Source organism: Castor canadensis, chromosome 5, assembly GCF_047511655.1.
Source record: "Castor canadensis chromosome 5, mCasCan1.hap1v2, whole genome shotgun sequence".
In the NCBI taxonomy this organism is placed as follows: Eukaryota; Metazoa; Chordata; class Mammalia; order Rodentia; family Castoridae; genus Castor; species Castor canadensis.
Genome location: NC_133390.1, coordinates 80,873,490 through 80,893,077, shown reverse-complemented (window position 1 = coordinate 80,893,077; position 19,588 = coordinate 80,873,490).

The window sequence follows — 19,588 nt, the reverse complement described above, 5'->3', positions numbered from 1 at the left end:
TTCTTTTTCTCTGTCCACTTTGTGGATTTTAAGATTTTTATTTTGCTTGGTATTCTCAGGTTATGAAGGTTAGTAGTATATTAATTCATTTATTTCTGCTCTCCATATATTATATGAGACTTAAATTTGAGGATCAGGGTCCACTTCTATTCCTATGAAATATTATTCTATTATTAGTACATGATACCCTTTCTGAAACGTTTTTGGTGGGTGTTACACTTCCTGACTGTTTTGCCATGTTTTTTCCATTTTCCTTGCATGCTTTCTATTTCTTTTTCCTTTACCTTTACATTCTAAGTTTTAAAAAAAAACCACAAACTTTTTTCACATACTTTTATTTCTATGAATGGAATTATTTTTTGAGACAGGGTCTCACTATGTAGCCCAGAGGCCTTGAATTTTCTTTATATCCCAGGCTGACCTCAAACTCAAGTTCCTCCTGCGTTTGCCTCCTGACTGCTAGGATTGCAAGCATGCCTCACCACACTCAGCCTTATGTGTGCATTTTTAATCCCCAACAGCTCTTTTTCCTTCTTTAATTGCTAACTTATTTTTTCCTGAGTTATTTCATAAATTAAAATCTTCTTTATACTGTCTGATAATATAAATAAAACATAAAAATTATGACTCTTTCCTACGTCATTTTTCTCCCTTTTGGGTTGCTTATTCTTTTCTCATCTTTTTCTTTCATTTGATGGTATTTTCCCTACATCTCTTGCTACTTTGTTCCTATTCATAGATAAAAATAAGAAATTAACTTGCTAACTGGCTGTGTGGATTTTTTCTGCTTTTATAAATGTGGGATATTTTTCTTGTGGGCTTTTTTCTTAATGGAAGGCTGAGAAAAGTTTAGAGTGCTTAGCAAAGCTTTGCAATTGGTAATTGGTAGTTCTTTCATTCAACTGTGGGCCAGAAAATTAACTTTTACACTAAGAAATGTCCAAATGTCAGAAGAGGGAGGACTTAATCTTGATTTACTAGCACCCATATTGAAGACATCTCAAGGATTTATTTTCTTTAGAGAATTGCTCCCATTTGTTTTTTTTTTTGCTACCAACAATGCATTTTATGTTTGGATTTATTTCAAAGTAAATTTCAGACATTGGTATACTTTCTCCCCATATACTTTGGCAAAGTTAGCACTAAAGTTCAATTTTAATACATGGTTGTTTCTTTTTGCTGGCTTTTTTGAGTATGATTAACAAATATTCTAAATATTTGATGTTTTGATATACCATACACATTGTGAAACGCTTGTGACGAGGTAGCTAATTAACATATCCATCATCTTAGATAGTTATCTTTTTTTGTTTTTGGTAAGAACACTTGTGATCTGTCTTAGTAAATTTCAAGTGTATAATACATTATTAGTGATAATCGCCCATTATACATTAAATATAGCTGTATCTTTTATAAAATTCATATACTACACAAATCTTGAATGCATAATCACTGAATTTTGACAAATGCATGTGTGTATAACTCAAAACCCTGTCAAGATATAGAATGTTACCTTCAGTCTGGAAAGTTTCCTCATGTACCTTTCTAGCCAATCTCTACCTTATAGAGGCAAACACTTGTGATTTTCTTCTATCACAGATCACTTGTGATGCATAGAGCTTCATGTAAATGGAGTTGTATTGTATATGCTCTTTTGTACTGGAGTTCTTCATGAGATTTATCCATATTTGGTGCTCTCATCTGTAGTTTGTTCCTTTTTCAAAGCTGAAGAGCATCACCTAGTTTATCCAATTTCCTATTGCAGGATTTCTGGGTTATTTTCAGTACAGGGCAATTATAGATAGAGCTGCTATGAACATTCTTATATAAACCTTTTTGTAAACAAATATGTTCTTTTGGGGATGGAATTGTTGGATTGCAGAAAAGGTGTATGTTTAATTTTATAAAAATACTAGAACTTTTCCCATTTGTTTTTAAACTTTAATTCATAATTTAAGTAGTTGGCAAAAGAATTCTAATTTCTGAATCTTCTGATCTTGAAAATTCTAGTTTCTTTGAGAAAAACTGTCTCTCATAACTGTAATTGGGCAGAAATTTTTGTCTGCTATGTCCCATCATCCAGGGTGGGTACCAGGGTGAGGAAGGAGGGTAAGTGGAGAGGGTGAAGAAGGGAGAATATTAGTTGTACCTTCTGTACAACTAATATGTGTTACTAAAACAAAAAAATTACAATATGCCCACAATTTGTTAAACTTCTCATACTTTTTAAATTTTTTGCTATTATTAGTTTTTTATTTGTTTTAATTTATGTGAGATTATTTCAACAGAATCTTCAGAGAGAGAGAAAATAAATATATGTGTATGGTTACTTTTGAATATGAAGCTAGCTCACCCTATAAGAGCTTTTCAGACTCCTTTTTGGTGGTGGTATTTGCAGTATGGGAGACTCGTATAAAGTGCTATGCAATGTTTGTACTATTTTATATTAAAAAGAGTGACTAAGATGAATTTTTGAATGTATATATTAACATTTTTTTGATTAACTAATCATAATTTTATACATTTATGGGGTACAATGTGATGCTTTGGTATAGGTATACAATATGAAGTGATAAATCAATGTAATTAAGATATCCAGCATTTAGTTATCTACCATTTTTTGATAAGATTTTTGAAATTTACTCTTAGTTATTAGGAAATAAACAGTACATTATTATTGACTGTAGACTACTGTGCAATAGCTCTCCAAAAAAAAATATATATATATATATCTTTTCTATCTGAAACTGTACCATTTGGTCAACAATGATGCATTCCCTCTTTCCCCATCCTTCCAGTATCTCACAACCATTATTCTACTTTGTATTTCTATGATTCCATTTCAATAGATTCTACTTCACATTCTTTCTCCCAAATTCACCCATATTATCACAAATGGCAGATTTCCCCCTTTTAAGGCTTAATAATATTCCATTTTGGATGTACACACAGTTTCCTTTCCCATTCATCCACTGATGGACACAGTTAATTCTATTCCTTGGCTATTGTGAATAATGTTGTAAAGAACAAAGTAATCCAGATATCCCATATTTTTAGCTTTTGAATAACCTACGTATAGTTTCCATGGTGGCTGCTAATTTACATTTCCATCCACAATGTATAAGCATTCTCTTTTCTCCATATTTCATCTAACACTTGTTATCTTTCATCTTTTTGATAAAAACCATTGTAGTATCAATGTGATATCTCATTATATTTTTAATTTGCATCATCCTAATAATTAATAATGCTGAACATTTTAATGTACTTATGGGTAATTTGTACTGTTTTTTTAGTACTAAAGATAGAACCAGGGCCTCAAACATGCTAGGCAAGCACTCTATCATTGAGCCATACCTCCAGCTGCTGTATGTCTTTTTTATTGAGAAATGTCTATTCATTTCCTGTGACCATGTTTAATCAAGTTATTTGTTTACTTACTTTTACTTTTGAGTTGCTTGAGTTGCATTTATATTTTGGGTAGTAACTCCTTATCAAATACAGATCTACAAATATTTTCCCCCATATCTGTGTTGTCTCTCCATTTCATTAGTAGTTTCTTTGGCCATGAAGAAGATTTTTTGTCTGTCTTTTCTTTTATTATCTGTGCTTTTGAGCTCGCATTTAAAAAATCATTTCTCAGACCAATGCCATTGATCTTGTCCTCTGTGTTCTTTGTGTATTAGTTTCAACTCTCCCAGGTTGTGTATTGAATTCTGTAGTACAATTTGAGCTGATTTTTATATATGGCATAAGATAAAGATCTAATTTAAATGATACTTGTGAATATTCACTTTTCCCAATATCATTTATTGAAGAGACTGTCCTTTCCCCATTGTGTATTATTGGCACTTTTGCCAAATGAAAATCAATGATAGGAATGGAGGTGCTGCTCAAGTGGTAGGGTGCCTGCTTTGCAAGTGTGAAGCCTTGAGTTCACACCCCAGTATCACAAAGAAAGCCAATAATAAAAAGAACATTTTTTAAAATAAATAACTGTAAACTACATATTTACATATGTGTTTTTTATTATATGCTTACATATGCATTCAGTTACATGTAGATTTTCTGAGAGACAGGATAAAAATGAGACTCAGGACTTACCATTCAAGGGCTTTTTTTCTTTCAAGTTTTACAGGATATAGCAGAACCAGTTTCTATCTCCTTTCTTTATGCTGATAGTTCCTTTTTTGTGTGCATGTCTGCTATTTGGTGTGAGTAATCTTTTCTCAGTGCATCACTGGGCTGGATATATAATACAAATCTCTTTTCTACATTATAAAAACCATTTATGTAAGTAAGAAATTCCTAAACTCAATGTGTTATCATGGATTGGATTATTGACAGAAAAATGAATATTTGAAAAACTAGTAAAACTATAGGGTATGGTAACACATGTTGATAATCTCAGTACTCGAGGTCGATACAGGAAAATTATGAACCAAGAGCAGCCTGTGCTACATATTGAAACTGTCTAAAAAAATACAAAAACAAAAAACAATAACGACAATGAGAAAGCATCTAGTAAATTTCAGCTAAAGTCTGAAATTTAGTTTATAGAAAAGGATTAACATTGGTATTATAATTATGACAAATATATAAGATATTAACATTAGGGGAAACTGGGTATATGTACATATATATAGATGTCTCTGTGTATATAAAACCTTTCTACACTATTTTATACTTTTCTTTAAATATAAAATCACTCTACAATAAAAGTTTTACTTAATAAAAACACACACAAACACATACAGATGATTCTGTTCCTCTATTTTATTTCTTTCCCTTAGCCATTTTCTCAGGATTACAAGACTTTAGCTTATCTAGCAAAATTTGTAAAGCATCTACTCTATGCCAGACACCAATATGAGTACTATATTTTATTTGCATGACTTAAAAGAAGAACAATAAAAGTACTAGTCCTAAAACCAATAAATTCCCAATATCTTTAAAAGTTCTGCAAGTACCCTGCATCCTTTAATCTAATGGTCTCATTACCTCATTGCAAAGGTAATAGCATTCTTTCTTTTCTTGCCTTGCAGTTCACCACAAGATATTTGTGCCCCTAATCAATATATTGTTTAGATTTGACTGCTTCGACCTTTATATAAATGAAGCCATATCAGATGTGTTCTTTTGTGACTTGTTTTCTCCCATTTAGGTACCCTGCTAAGCTTCTGAGATCAGATGAGATTGGGCACGTTGAGGGTGGTATAGCTGTAGACTGTGACTTGTATTCTAACCATCATGTTTGAAATTCATTAGTATTGATCTGTGCAGCTGTAATTCATTCACAAATTTGTGTAGTTTCTGGTTTATCAATTTCTACTGCAAACAGTGTTACTTGATCATGTTCATATGTGACATCTGGTTGCATGCATCCAATATTTGCATATGTTCTGTAGCTTCATGTAGGTGTGGAAATGCTAGGTCCTAAAATATGTAATCACACGTTTATGCATAACAACTAAGCAAACTGGTTTTCTTTTTTTCTCATAGTGGGTTTGCCACTTTATTCTCATATTGGAAGTGTGTGACAGTTCCATCATTTCATATTCTTGCAAGCAGAATCCACCTTATTTTTGTATGCATTCAAATTCCATAGCACACACAAGTAACAAAAGTGCTTTGTCTTCAGCAACAAGGATCCTAATGAGACCTTTGGAAAGGCTAAGTCCTCTGAGTGTCAGGCTTCTGAAGGTATTGCTCAGTTAACCTTGAGACCACACTACTTGACTGAATCATGCATTCCAGATTCCAGAACTCTTATAGAGATGCTGATGAGTTAAAAGGTTGCTAAGCTAGTTTCAAGTAGTAAGAACTGATTCCTTAAGATTGAATGAAATGCTAAAATGATCATGGGTTTATTTGAACATTATAGATGTGATTGTGTCCTATAATCCTGATAGTCTTTTCTTAAGCTGTCTAGAATTCATTAAGAATTGAACAGATTATAAAAAACAAATACCGTATCAGCACTTGGCATGTGGCTAGTATATGTTTGTTGGTCAGCTGAATGAATGAGATATGATACTTATGCAAATTCAGAGGAAGAAGATGTAGACTCTTTTAGGGTTTGTCATAAAACAAACATTTTTTTCTCTCATTGAGTGGAGATAGATGACTTTGTTGATAAATAAAGGCAAAATTAATGTTTTGTACCTAATGTTAGAAGTGTTGGGTAAATTTCTATCTTGTCTTCTGATCCCTTCTAATACCATTCTTTCCTTTCCTCCTGCCTTGGACAAAGCTTCTTCCTTTTTATTATTTTTTATTAGATAGAATGCATATTTGTGAGAAGTAAATAAGAAACTGTAACCAAAGATAACACCAATAGTGAATAACCATGATTAGCATCATAATCTAGTTAATTGTTACTGAGGACATTTTGATGGCAATGACTTCAAGGTTGGAAAAAGCGACTTTTGGGAAAGTGTGTGTTGATTCAGATTGCATATATGATGACAGAACTTTTGGGCTTTCAGTATAATCAAGCAATTAAGGAAGCAGAATAGCATATGAATTCTTGAAATATTAAAGAAGGAATTTATGGAGCATCTATACAAGCCCATTATTTTCTATATGAAAATACAGAGCCAAGAGTATGAATCTCAGTTCTGACAATTGCATTCCCTTGCTCTGAAACTGCAGATCACTACTACAAAGTTGAAATATCAAACTTCATGGAGGGTTTCTATATAGTGCTGTTTCTGTACACTGGATTCAGAGTCAATAAAAAAACTGCTACCCACTCTATGCTAAACTGTCAGAGATACTTTTTATTATGACTATTAATAAATGTTAATTGGTTAATTGTACAAATTAATGGATTTCTCTGTGACATTTCCATATAAGTATATGTCATGCACTGATCATGCCCACCCTCCTTTCTCTTACCATCTCCCTTTCCCTTGCCCTTCCCACAACTCCCTTCCCAGTCTCTAATACCTAATTATCACTGTTCTGCTTTGAAGTGATTTTTCTTTTTGTTTGCTTTTTTTTTTTTAGTTTCCACACTTAAGGAAAACAAATAATACTTATCTTCCTGTGACTAGCTTATTTCACTTAACCTAATGTCACCCAGTTTAATCTATTTTCTTGCAAATGACTGGATTTCGGTCTTCTTTGAGGATAAATAATACTTTATTGTGTATATTTTCTTTATACATTCATTTGTTGATGGATACCTAGGTTGATTCAGTATCTTGACTATTGTGAATAGTGCTGCAATTAACATAGGTATGCGGGTAGCTCTTTTTTATGCTGATTTCATTTCCTTTACTTATATACCTAGGAGTAGTACAGTTGGATCATATGGTAGCTCCATCTTTATTTTTTTTAGGAATCCATATATTGTTTTCCATAGTGGCTGTACTAATGTACATTCCTTCCAACAGTGTAAAAAAGTTCCTTTTCCTCCACAACCATGCCAGCATCTGTTTATTTCTTTTTTATAATAGCCATTCTAACTAGGAGGAGATAAATTTAAATATACTTTTGATTTGCATGTCCTTGATGATAAAAAATATTGAGCATTTAAAAAATATTTATTGGATATTTGTACTTCCTCTTTTGAGAAGTATCTATTTAGATCATTTTCCATTAATCTAACTTGAGACATTTTAAAGCTTAAACCCAATAACAACTGTGATATGGGAAGTGAAGAAACAGTGAACACACAGTTAATTTTTGGTGAAGGTTAAGAACAAATCAGTGCAGTTTCTAGATAAAGCAAGTGCCCCTATCCCCAGGACACTACAGGGAAATTATTCTATTCTAGAGATTATGAAGCACATAGCACATTCTAGTTTCACTGAACCAAGGGCAAGTGATACCTAGATTTTCCACCTGGCATTATTCTTTCCCATTTGGCTGTCTCTTCTCTCCAGTCACTTACGGATGGCTCTGTTCTTACCTTCAGCTTGCCTCCTGTCTGGAGTGTGGCTGGGACACACAGGGCAGAGAAGGGTGGGACATGGATGGATAGGCAGTTGGAGGATGAAGAGTAGATGATTGGTGTTGTTTTGCTCTGATATTGTTGTCTAGTCAAGATCCAAGATGCTGTCCCTCTCCTGTTGCTGTGCACACTTTGCTTTGTAACTCAAAAGTGTTTTTCATGACCAGCTATGAGCAGATGGACTGGAGAGAGGAGAGAAACTTGACATGAGAAGATGTCACTTAAACAGCTGAGGCTAATATTTCACCAGAAGTCTATTAAGGGCTTTAGGAATATCAATAGCAATATTTTTTATTTGCCTATATAGTAATGATGTTTTTCTACTTAGATTGTGGTAGTATTTATAGGTTATATAGCATATTTTGTATGTGCAGGTATTTGTATTTCATATCCTCTTTGATGTATTTGTCAATTCAGAGAGAAAATCAGGACAAATAGTCCTAGTCCTAGATTACTGATGAGTAAACTGAGGTCAGACATCCAAAGTCACATTGATAGACAGAGAAAGAGTTCAGACCACTAAAGGAAGAGAGAAGTTGAGAGAGACTTCCACAACTATTAAAAAATAAGTGTTCAACAAACAACAAATCAAGAACTAAATGGATATGATTTATTGAGGCTCCCTCAGTGACTTGGGAGTTTGTACGGGACTTGAACTCAGGCCATCTTCCTGCACTAGATCTTTCAGCTCCTGCCCATCCAGTGTCCCAACATGTCTGCCCCATTCGCTGGCAAAGGAGCAATCCAAGGTGCTGGCTGAAGATGAAGGGAAAAAGGGACTGCCATGTTCTACCCAGTCATCCTGTACAATTGTGTCAAGTTTCAAAAGCTCTCATGACTCTTAATAAGTAAATGGGTTACCTGAAAGATTGAAATCAAGCATTCCTAGTAATTTTAAGAATTGCTTAACTTTCTGATTAAAAAAAAAGTTCATCTATATGATTTAATCACTCTGCCAATATTGGAGGGAATTGAGAAAAAAAATCTTATTTTAAATTATCCTGAAGGAAAATTAGAAAATAGAGAAAAGTAATGTAGAGTGAAAAAAGAAATAGCAGATCAGCAGCCAAACAACCATAAATTTCAACTATGTGCTCCTCTAAATGCTACTTTGATTGTATGATTCTCAGTTTCTTCTAATGTAAATGAGATTAACAAAAATTTATCTAACTGTTGGGACTTTTGGTGAGAACCTGTGGTTAATAGCTATGACTGCTCTATACAAGTAAATATTATTATAAAAACATAAAGCATTATTAAACATAGCATTAATAGACACCTTTTGCTTGGTAAGAGGCAGCAAAGCTTAGGAGCTCAGGGCAGCAGACTGAAGACAACTGTCTGGATTTTAATTCTGGTTTTGGGTGGCCTTGGTCAAGCTACATTCATCAATAAATTATGGGTAATAGAATATTTGTACTGCTATATTATGAAGATTAAATTGATGGTGTTTGTAGTGTTCTGAGAATGATGCCTTTTGTATAGTAAATGTTATATAAGTGCTTGTTAATGAAATACTTTTAGAAAAAAATTCACTACTTCAAGGCATATATATGTCCAGGAAAAAGGGATTTTTCTCTTAAGAGTGCTTGTTAGCATTCATCCTATTTTAATTTCTAGACTTTTCAGGAGCAGAGCATGCCCTGGGCAGTCTGAATCTCCTTTTGTTTGGGATCCAGGTCTACATGTGCTCTGGAATGAACTCCATGTTGGCATTTCTGATGGATTTGGTGATGCTTATATTTTTTGAATTCTAAGAGTAAACATTTATTAATTTGTTTTAAATCTTAAAGCTCTGAGATAGGCACTATTATACTATTTATTTTACAGACGAGAAGTTAGATGCTAGGCAACTTACTCAAGACTATGAACCAGTAGGGAATTTAAACTTTGACCCTAGAGAATTTGAGCAGTCATGGGAAGAGCCTACATTAATTCTGCACCTATATCATTCTCTGAAACTTAATATCTGGCTCAATGTAAATATGAAAGTTGCTGAGAAGCCACTTTTCAGTAACAACTCTGGCCAATGGAGAGGGAATACAGATAAGCCTCTCTTCAGAAATCCACATTATTTAGAATAATTTTCCCAAGATGTTAATAATGATAAATAATTATTTCTATGTGTAATTGAAATATATATTCTGAAGATTTCACATAGTAATTAATGACAGTGCCTATTTCACTGTGAACTGGATAGCATTATGTATTATCATTAAATGTTTTTAATCTGTTAGTTGAAAATAATATCATTTTATTTTGCTTTCTTACTAATGAGGTGAATATATTTCTGTTTGTGATCTAACTTTCTCTCCATTTATTTTAGGGCTTTTTTTCTCCACTGATTTTCATAGGTCTTTGGGAACAAATTGTGACAAAGTTTAAGAAAATCTTCTTCCTTTATCTTATTCTTATTTGTTGAGTTTTTTTTTTTTTGCTATAATAATATGAAGATAGTCTATCAAAGTTTTTAATGGTGTATCCTCAATTTATTACCTATCTTACTTTCAAATTCCTGAAAATTGTCTACTATCAATGGTAAGTTTGAAACACACTCTCCTGTGTGCATATATGTACACACACATATATGTACATAATTATGATTACATCTTAAAATGATGATGAAAATTTGAGTGGTTATTAAAATTTATAAATAAAATAAAGTACAGTGTTAGAAATCTAAATAAACTTTATCTAAAAGGCAGTCAAAATTCCTTATTCTATGCCCTACTTTTGATTTTTAATGTTTTTCTACTGATGTCTGCAGAATATTTCATCTGACAATAGCACAATATATATTCTTCTCAGCAGCCCATGGAACTTTCTCCAAAATAGATCATATCTTAGGGCCCAAAGGAAGCCTCAGCAAATATAAGAAAATGGAAATAACCCCCTGCATTCTGTCTGATCACAATGCATTAAAACTAGAACTTAACAACAAAAACAACAGCAGAAAACACTCAAATAATTGGAGGCTGAATAACACATTGCTCAATGATCAGTGGGTTATAGAAGAGATAAGAGATACTTACGACCATCCAAAACTGAACAAGAGGATATTAACCACCTAAACAGATCTATAACATGCAATGAAATTGAAGCAGCAATAAAGAGTCTCCCAAAAAAGTAAACTCCAGGACCTGACAGATTCTTAGCTGAATTCTATCATACCTTCAAAGAACTAATACCAACACTCCTTAAATTTTTCCATGAAATAGAGAGGGAAGGAACACTTCCTAACTTACTCTATGAGGCCAGCATTATATTCATCCTGAAAACAGACAAGGACACATCCAAAAAGAAGAACTATGGGCCAATGAACATTGATGCAAAAATCTCAATAAAATAATGACAAACTGAATCCAACAGCATATCTGAATGATCATTCACCATGACAAACTTGGCTTCATTCCAGGAATGCAGGGATGGTTTAACACATACAAATCAATAAATGTAATACAGCTCATTAATAGAAGCAAGACAAAAACCACTTGATCATCTCAATAGATACAGAAAAAGCCTTTGATATGATTCAACACTACTTCATGATAAAACCTCTAAGAAAACTAGGAATAGAAGGAATGTACATCAACATTATAGAGGCTACAAATGGCAAACCTATAGCCAACATCATACTTAATGAGACAAGAATGTCCACTCTCCCCACTCCTATTCAACATAGTTCTGGAATTCTTAACCAGAGCAATAAGGCAAGAAGAAGAAATAAAAGGAATACAAATAGGAAAAAAAAAATAGTCAAAGTATCTCTGTTTGCAGATAACATGATCCTATACCTAAAGACTCAAAAAAACTCCACCTGAAAACTCCTAGACATCATAAATAGCTTAAGCAATGTAGCAGGATTCAAAGTCAACTTACAAAAATCAGTAGTCTTTCTATACAGTAACAATGAACAAATTGAGAAAGAATATAGGAAAATAATTCCATTTATAATAGCCTCAAAAAAACCAAATACCTAGGAATAATCTTAACAAAGGATGTAAATGACCTCTACAAGGAGAACCACAAACCACTGAAGAAAGAGATTGAGGAAGACTACAGAAGATGGAAACATCTCCCATGTTCATGGATTGGCAGAGTCAACATAGAAAAAATAACTATAGTAAAAAAGCAATCTATGTGTTGAATGCAATTCCCATCAAAATCCCAATGACATTCATCACAGAGATTGAAAAATCTACACTAATGTTCATTTGGAAACACAAAAGACTGTGACTAGCCAAGGTAGTACTGAGCAAAAAGAGCAATACTGGAGGTATCACAATACCTGACTTCAAAGTATACTACAAAGACATAGCAATAAAACCAGAATGGTACTGGCACAAAAATAGATATGAAGACCAGTGGAACAGAATACAGGGCCTGGTTATGAATCCACCCAGCTATGTCCACCTTATTTTTGACAAAGGCACCAAAAGCATACAATGGAGAAAAGACAGACTCTTCAACAAATGTTGCTGGGGAAAGTGGTTATCTGCTTGCAGAAAGCTGAACTAGATCCATGCCTGTCACCCTGTACTAGTATCAACTCAAAGTGGATTGAGGACCTTAATAGCAGGCTTGAAACCTTGCAGTTACTACAGGAAAGAGCAGGGAATACCCTGGACACAATAGGTATAGGCAAGGACTTCCTCAGTAGAACTCCAGCAGCCCAGCAGCTAAGAGAGAGGATGGACAGATGGCACCACATGAAATTTAAAAGCTTCAGCTTTTTAAAGCTGAAGAAATGGTCTCTAAACTGAAGAAACCACCCATAGAGTGGGAGAAAATATTTGCCAGCTATACATTAAACCAAGGACTGATAACCAGAATATACAGTGAGCTCAAAAAACTAAACGCCACCCCCCAAATCAATGAACCCATAAAGAAGTGAGCAAGTGAACTAAACAGAACTTTTTCAAAGGAAGAAATCCAAATGACCCAAAAACACATGAAAAAATGTTCACCATCCCTGGCCATAAAGGAAATGCAAATCAAAACCACAGTAAGATTCCACCTCATCCCTGTTTGAATAGTTGTCATCAAACACACCATCAACAACAGGTGTTAGCCAGGATGTGGGGAAAAAGGAACCCTCGTACACTGCTGGTGGGAATGCAAGCTAGTGAAACCATTCTGGAAAAAAATATGGTGGCGTCTTAAAAATTTAAACATAGATCTACCATATGATCCAGCAATCCCACTCCTGGGGATATACCCAAAAGACTGTGACACAGGTTACTGCAGAGGCACCTGCGTTATTGCAGCACTATTCACAATAGCCAAGTTATGAAAACAGTCAAGATGCCCCACTACTGATGAATGGGTTAAGAAAATGTGGTATTTATACACAATGGAGTTTTACTCAGCCATGAAAAAGAATGAAATCTTATCATATGCAAGTAAATGGATTGATGGAGATCATCACCCTGAGTGAGGTTAGCCAGGCTCAGAAGACCAAAAATCATATGTTCTCTCTCATATGCAGACTTTAGATCTAGGGCAAACACAGCAATGTTGTTGGACTTGGGTCACATGCTAAGGGGAGAGCACATAAGGGAGAAATGGAGATAGGTAGGAAACCCAAAATTTGAAAGTGTTTGATGTCCCCACTGCAGAGAAGCTAATACAGTAAACTTAAGATGACAGAGGATGGGAAGGTGACCAGGAAGTAGTGAAGAAGTCAGGTAGAGATGAATCAATTCGGGTTGTAATACACCTGTGCATGGAAGCAATGCTAGGAATCTCTCTGTATAGCTATACTTATCTCAACTAGCAAAAACGCTATATCTTTCTTATTATTGCTTATGTCTTCTCTTCAACAAAATTGGAGAAAAGGGCAGAACAGGTTCTGCCTGGAAGTGAGGAAGGTGGGGTAGAGGGAGTGGGAAGATGGCAGGGGGGAGAAATGGCCCAAACAATGTATGTACATATGAATAAATGAATAAAAAAAACACAGTAAGATTCCACCTCACTCCTGTTAGAACGGCTATCATGAAGAACACTACCTATAGCAGGTGTTGGCGAGGATGCAGGGAAAAAGGAACCCTCATACACTGCTGGTAGGAATGTAAGCTAGTACAACCACTTTGGAAAACAAATATGGAGGCTTCTTAAAAAACTAAACATAGATCTGCCATATGATCCATCAATACCACTCCTAGGCATATGCCCAAAGGAATGAGACTCAGGTTACTCCAGAGGCACCTGCACACCCATGTTTATTGCAGTGCTAATTTTGTTGAAGAGAGAGTATAAGCAATAATAGGAAGGACCAAGGGTTTTTGCTAGTTGAGATAAGGATAGCTATACAGGGAGTTGACTCTCATTGATTTCCTGGGCATATGTTACCTTCTAAGTTAATTCTTCTTGAACTAACCTTTTCTCTAGTTCCTGGTCCCCTTCTCCTATTGGCCTCAGTTGCTTTAAAGTATCTGCTTTAGTTTCTCTGTGTTGAGGGCAACAAATGCTATCTAGTTTTTTAGATGTATTACCTATCTTCATACCTCCCTTGTGTGCTCTTGCTTTATCATGTAATCAAAGTCAAATCCCCTTATTGTGTTTGCCCTTGATCTAATGTCCACATATGAGGGAAAACATACAATTTTTGGTCTTTTGGTTCAGGCTAACCTCACTCAGAATGATGTTCTCCAGTTCCATCCATTTACCAGCAAATGATAACATTTTGTTCTTCATGGCTGCATAAAATTCCATTGCATATAGATAACACATTTTCTTAATCCATTCGTCAGTGCTGGGGCATCTTGGCTGTTTCCATAACTTGGCTATTGTGAATAGTGCTGCAATAAACATGGATGTGCAGGTGCCTCTGGAGTAATCTGTGTCACAGTCTTTTGGGTATATCCCCAAGAGTGGTATTGCTGGATCATATGGTAGACCAATGTTTAGCTTTTTAAGTAGCCTCCAAATTAGTGTGACCTGTTTTCATTCTTGTCCTTCCTTGTTTAGGTGTCTGTTTTTCTGTGGGATTTTTGCTTTGGTATTATACTTGTGCATGCATTGTGCTCAAGTCAATGTAACCTTGCTCCATTGTACTTCCTCACCTTTTTCCCAGTAGCCTGTGTTGTTTAATAGTTTTCATTGTGTTTTCTTGTGTCTTGTTCCTATGTAGACGTGATGTATTTCATTCTTATTAGCTATCCTTTTTTTCCTTCTGTTTTTCCTCCCTTAGTCTCCTCTACCAGTCCCACTTTTGGGTACATGTCCGCATATATTTATATGCATATATAATATTGCTTATATTTATATTGATGCCTCTCTTTTTAAAAATATTTCTATTTATGGTGAGGTCTATCTCTGATCTATTTCACTGAAATACTTATTCTTGTGTTGAAATCACATTGTGGCTTTATAATATGCTTTCAAAACTCTTTGGGTTTCCCAATAGTAATTAATAATAATTGTGTAACTAATATTTAAAGCTTTTAAAAAACTACTCTTGATATATTTTTCTGGTAAAACTTTAGGAAGATGTTTGCCAAAACAAATTATAAAGTTTGGTTTTTCAGCTATAAATACATCTGTGTAATATAAATATTTACAATATAGTAAAAGTGAATATAAACTATAAGTAAGTTCTAGAAGAGGGCATCAAAGAAGAAATTTGGCAGTTGGTGCTTTTAGAATTACCAAGAGTTTTCTATGTAGAAAAGGAAACAGTTGTTTTGAGAGACTTTATATAATAGAGCATGAGGTAAAAAATAATGACCCAGCACTCAGGAAGTTGAGGTAGGAGGATAACAAGTTAAAGGGCAGTCTGGTATATATAGGGACAAAGAAGTGAGATTATAATCAATTAGATATTATATATGTGTTAGATACATATCCAACTTTGAATATAAGAAAGTGCTTTCTGAAATTTCCAAGTAGGATTTTTTTTTCTTTTGATAGAGAGAGGCTTGAAACAGGGTTTGCCATGTAGCTCAGCTGGACCTTGAACTCATGATCCTCCTGCCTTTCCCTCCTGAGTGCTAAGATTACAGGCTGGTGCCACCACAACTATTGTCCCATTAGGATTTGTAATAATAATAATAATAATGATACATTTTGAAGGAGAAACTGTTTTATACTAAACAAATACAAAAATATAGCATCTAGAATTGTTAAAAAATTCTCACCTAATTAAATATTGGACAAGGAAGCCAGAAGCAATTTACAAATAGGAAAAATATCTGGGTATCAATACTTGCAATGTATACAGAGGGATAAAGATGTACTATGCTTTTGTGTGTGAGCTTGTGTGTGTCTGCGTGTGCATGTATGCAAAAAAAATTTTCTTCCAAGTACCTAGAAAGAGGCAGTCTTTTCTCTTTTGCTGCAGAATAAGTTCATGCTTCACAAATTAATATATTTTCCACTTACTAGTATTTGCACTGTAGAGAAATCTCCATAGTTCTTATGTGAGAAAATAACTAGTAGGTTCTAAGTTCAGAAGTTGTAGGTATCCATAATTATTCAGTTAATTTATGAATTAAATGTATATAAACAGTAATGAAGAATGAATGAATTATATGAATTATAGAGAAGAAAAATGATACTTTTTCAGAAATATTTTTTTAAAATGTAAAGTATGTGCATACATAAAAAATTTATGAAACTTTGATATGATGCCAAGGCATTTTCTAGTTTCAATATATTTAAAGAACAAAGAAATTATGAAACACCTGTGAAGCATACTTATGCTAGTTATAGAATTTTATACTCTCTCCTCACCTCCAGTCTTCTAACCTGACAGACATCTAACCCAACAACACTTTTTAAAGGACAAAAACAAAAACCCCAAACAGAAAACACTACTCTTTATTTCCAAAGTATTTGACATGCTTTTCAGAGAAAACCAAACTCATTTATTTACATGTTTATTTCAGTAGTTATCTAATATTTAATTAGACTACGTTGAAAAGAAGAGAATAATAAGCAAGTTGGAAGCAATCATATCTGACTCTTGATAATCCAGTTGGAGGAGCTGTATTGTGCAAGTGCCTTTGAAGTGTGAATGCCATGGGGTGGTCCCCAATCCAGCCTCATCAGTATCACCTCAGACATATTAATAACTTAGATTATGAGCCCCTAATAGGCTGGGCATAGTGGCACCTGTGATTCCATTTACACTGGAAGTGCAGGTACAAGTACTGCTAGGCAAAAAGCATGAGTCCCTATCTGAAAAATAACTAAAGCAAAAAGAAATGGGAGTGTGGCTCAAGTGATAGAGCACTTGCCTAGCAAGCACAAGGCCCTGAGTTCAAACCACAGTACCACCAAGATAATAATGATAATGATGACAATAATAAAGTCACTTAATAGACCTAATAAATCTGGAACTCTAGGCTGAGACCACTGGTGTTTAATTAGGTGATAGTTTTACACTTCTGTGATGCTTATGTTTTGTATTTGCTTATTATCTATGCTTATAAAACTTACTGAGCTCATCTTTGTGGCTCTGCATGTAGTTAACTGTAAGCTTCCTAGGTCATTTTGATACATGTTAAAGTTAGAGAACACTTAGTCTAGTGGCTAAGAGATGTCAGCGTGTAGCTAACAGGATTAAATATATTCTATGTGCTTGAGGAAGCTCCTTCGTCATCTTCACATCCTTTCAGTACCACTGAAAGCTGGCAGAGACTCCATTACAAATTGACACAGGAGGACAGAATGCTATGTACAACTGCACAGAGTTCTCAACTTTCAACAAAGATTCACAAAATGTTTATTCCTGTTCTTAACACCAGATGCTTTTCCAAGCCACCAGGCAAAGGGAAAAGCTTCCTGGAAGAGGCCATTTTTGCACAGGAAAGTGGGTGAAGTGTCAAAGATTGTAGTTCCTGGACTTCAGGATGCTCTTCACAGTACATCCAACACATAAGGCTATACAAGGGATCAAGCTCCTTCCTTAAGCTGTTTCAGTATTCTCAGTTAGTAAAGCTTTGCTTGTCTGAAGAGAGTTTTTCCTTGTTTTGCTGCTGTTGAGTCATTCTAATGCCAGCAATAGGCAGAGGTGCAAGAGAGCCTGCTTGCTCTTCTGATCTAATCTAATGTAGCTCTATGATCTGCTAGCTAGGCCAATGTGAAGGGCAGTGCACTGTGGTTGGATGTCTATTACACGATGAACTTTTTCCACAGTCTGTACCTGGACTGGTTTTATTTGAGACAATCATTTCTACTGTGGCTATACATTAAAAATCACTTGAGGAGGTTTTTTTTAGAAAATATAAATCACTTGTTAGGTAGCAGTTAGCCATAAGTGATGGGGATATGTAAAGGAAACCTAAAATGGAGGGTTTTTCATGGTCTCTGAAAGGAAAACACTTATTCCCTCTTAGGATCAAACTAGCTTGCCAAGGTCACAAGATGTTTTTGAGTCATCTACCCTAAGGTGGCTCAACTTCAGTTCTTGAAACAATAGATCTTTACTAAACAAAGATCCAGGCCTGTAAATGATACCCTAGTGGTCAGGTTGACAATGTATATATATAATACATATATATAATGGTATATATATTATTATACATATAGATAATGAATGTAAATCTGTAGGCCTACCTTAGCCTCTGCACCTTAACCTTAACTTTCAGCCATGTGGGCTGGTTTTAAGGAGGAACTTTCTGCTTCAAACCCCTTCCACCTCAATAAAAACGTGTGCCAGGGTAAAAATAATTGTTCTTGTTTTCACTCTAGAGACAACCTGCTTTCAGTCTATTGAAAATATACTCCTTTCCATGAACTTTGCTATCACTTTCACTACATTTCTACACCTTGCCTGAATTCTTCTCTCACCAGACACATGAATGGAGATAAATAGCTGCTCTGATTTTCTTGTAACACCCTGGTCCATTTAGTCAGAATCTTCAAGAATGGGACATTGATTGAAGGTCTTTCTAAAATGCCCTTCAGCCTGAACCATTTGTTAAAGGACCACAGTAAGGGAATTCCAGCTGCGACTGGTGTCTACAATTCACAGATAAGCAGATTGAGATCCAGTGAGGCTTCCTTACATCTGCAATCCTAAACTAAATGAGAGAGTGCTGGCCATGAGCTGATATTCCTTTAAGGACCCAGAAAAGGGAGTCATTTAACTGGAGCAAGTGCATTTGGTGATCCAATTTATGACTTTATTCTTTTTCCTAAGAAGAATCTCTTAGCAAAGAGCTGTCTTCTATTTAACTAAGTTACAATTCCTTACAGAACTGGAATTCAGTGTTTCAGCTCAGGAAGGTTTTCTTATAGTTTCTCATGTCCATGTTCCTCAATGGCAATTCTAGTCTCTAAGACTTATCCCTGTTGAAGTAATTATATTCTCTGCATCTATAATCTTCCTGATTTTCCAAAATCTAAAGCTATCTTCTCTTCTCCCCATCAAAAAAGTAAAGCATACTCTCAAGAGTGATTTTTAAAAAATATCTTCCTCTTTCAAAAGAACACTTGGTTCAGAACTTGGAGTATTAACACTGGAATTTCTCCAGAAGTCTATAAATCTTTTGAAGATACGGTTTTGTTATCTAAAGAAAGATTTTTTTTTCTGAATGGGTTAAGGACAGGGAATACAAGAATGTGCATTGTCAGTTCAACTTGCTCAGTGCACAACAAATCACTTCATTCTCCTGATTAAAA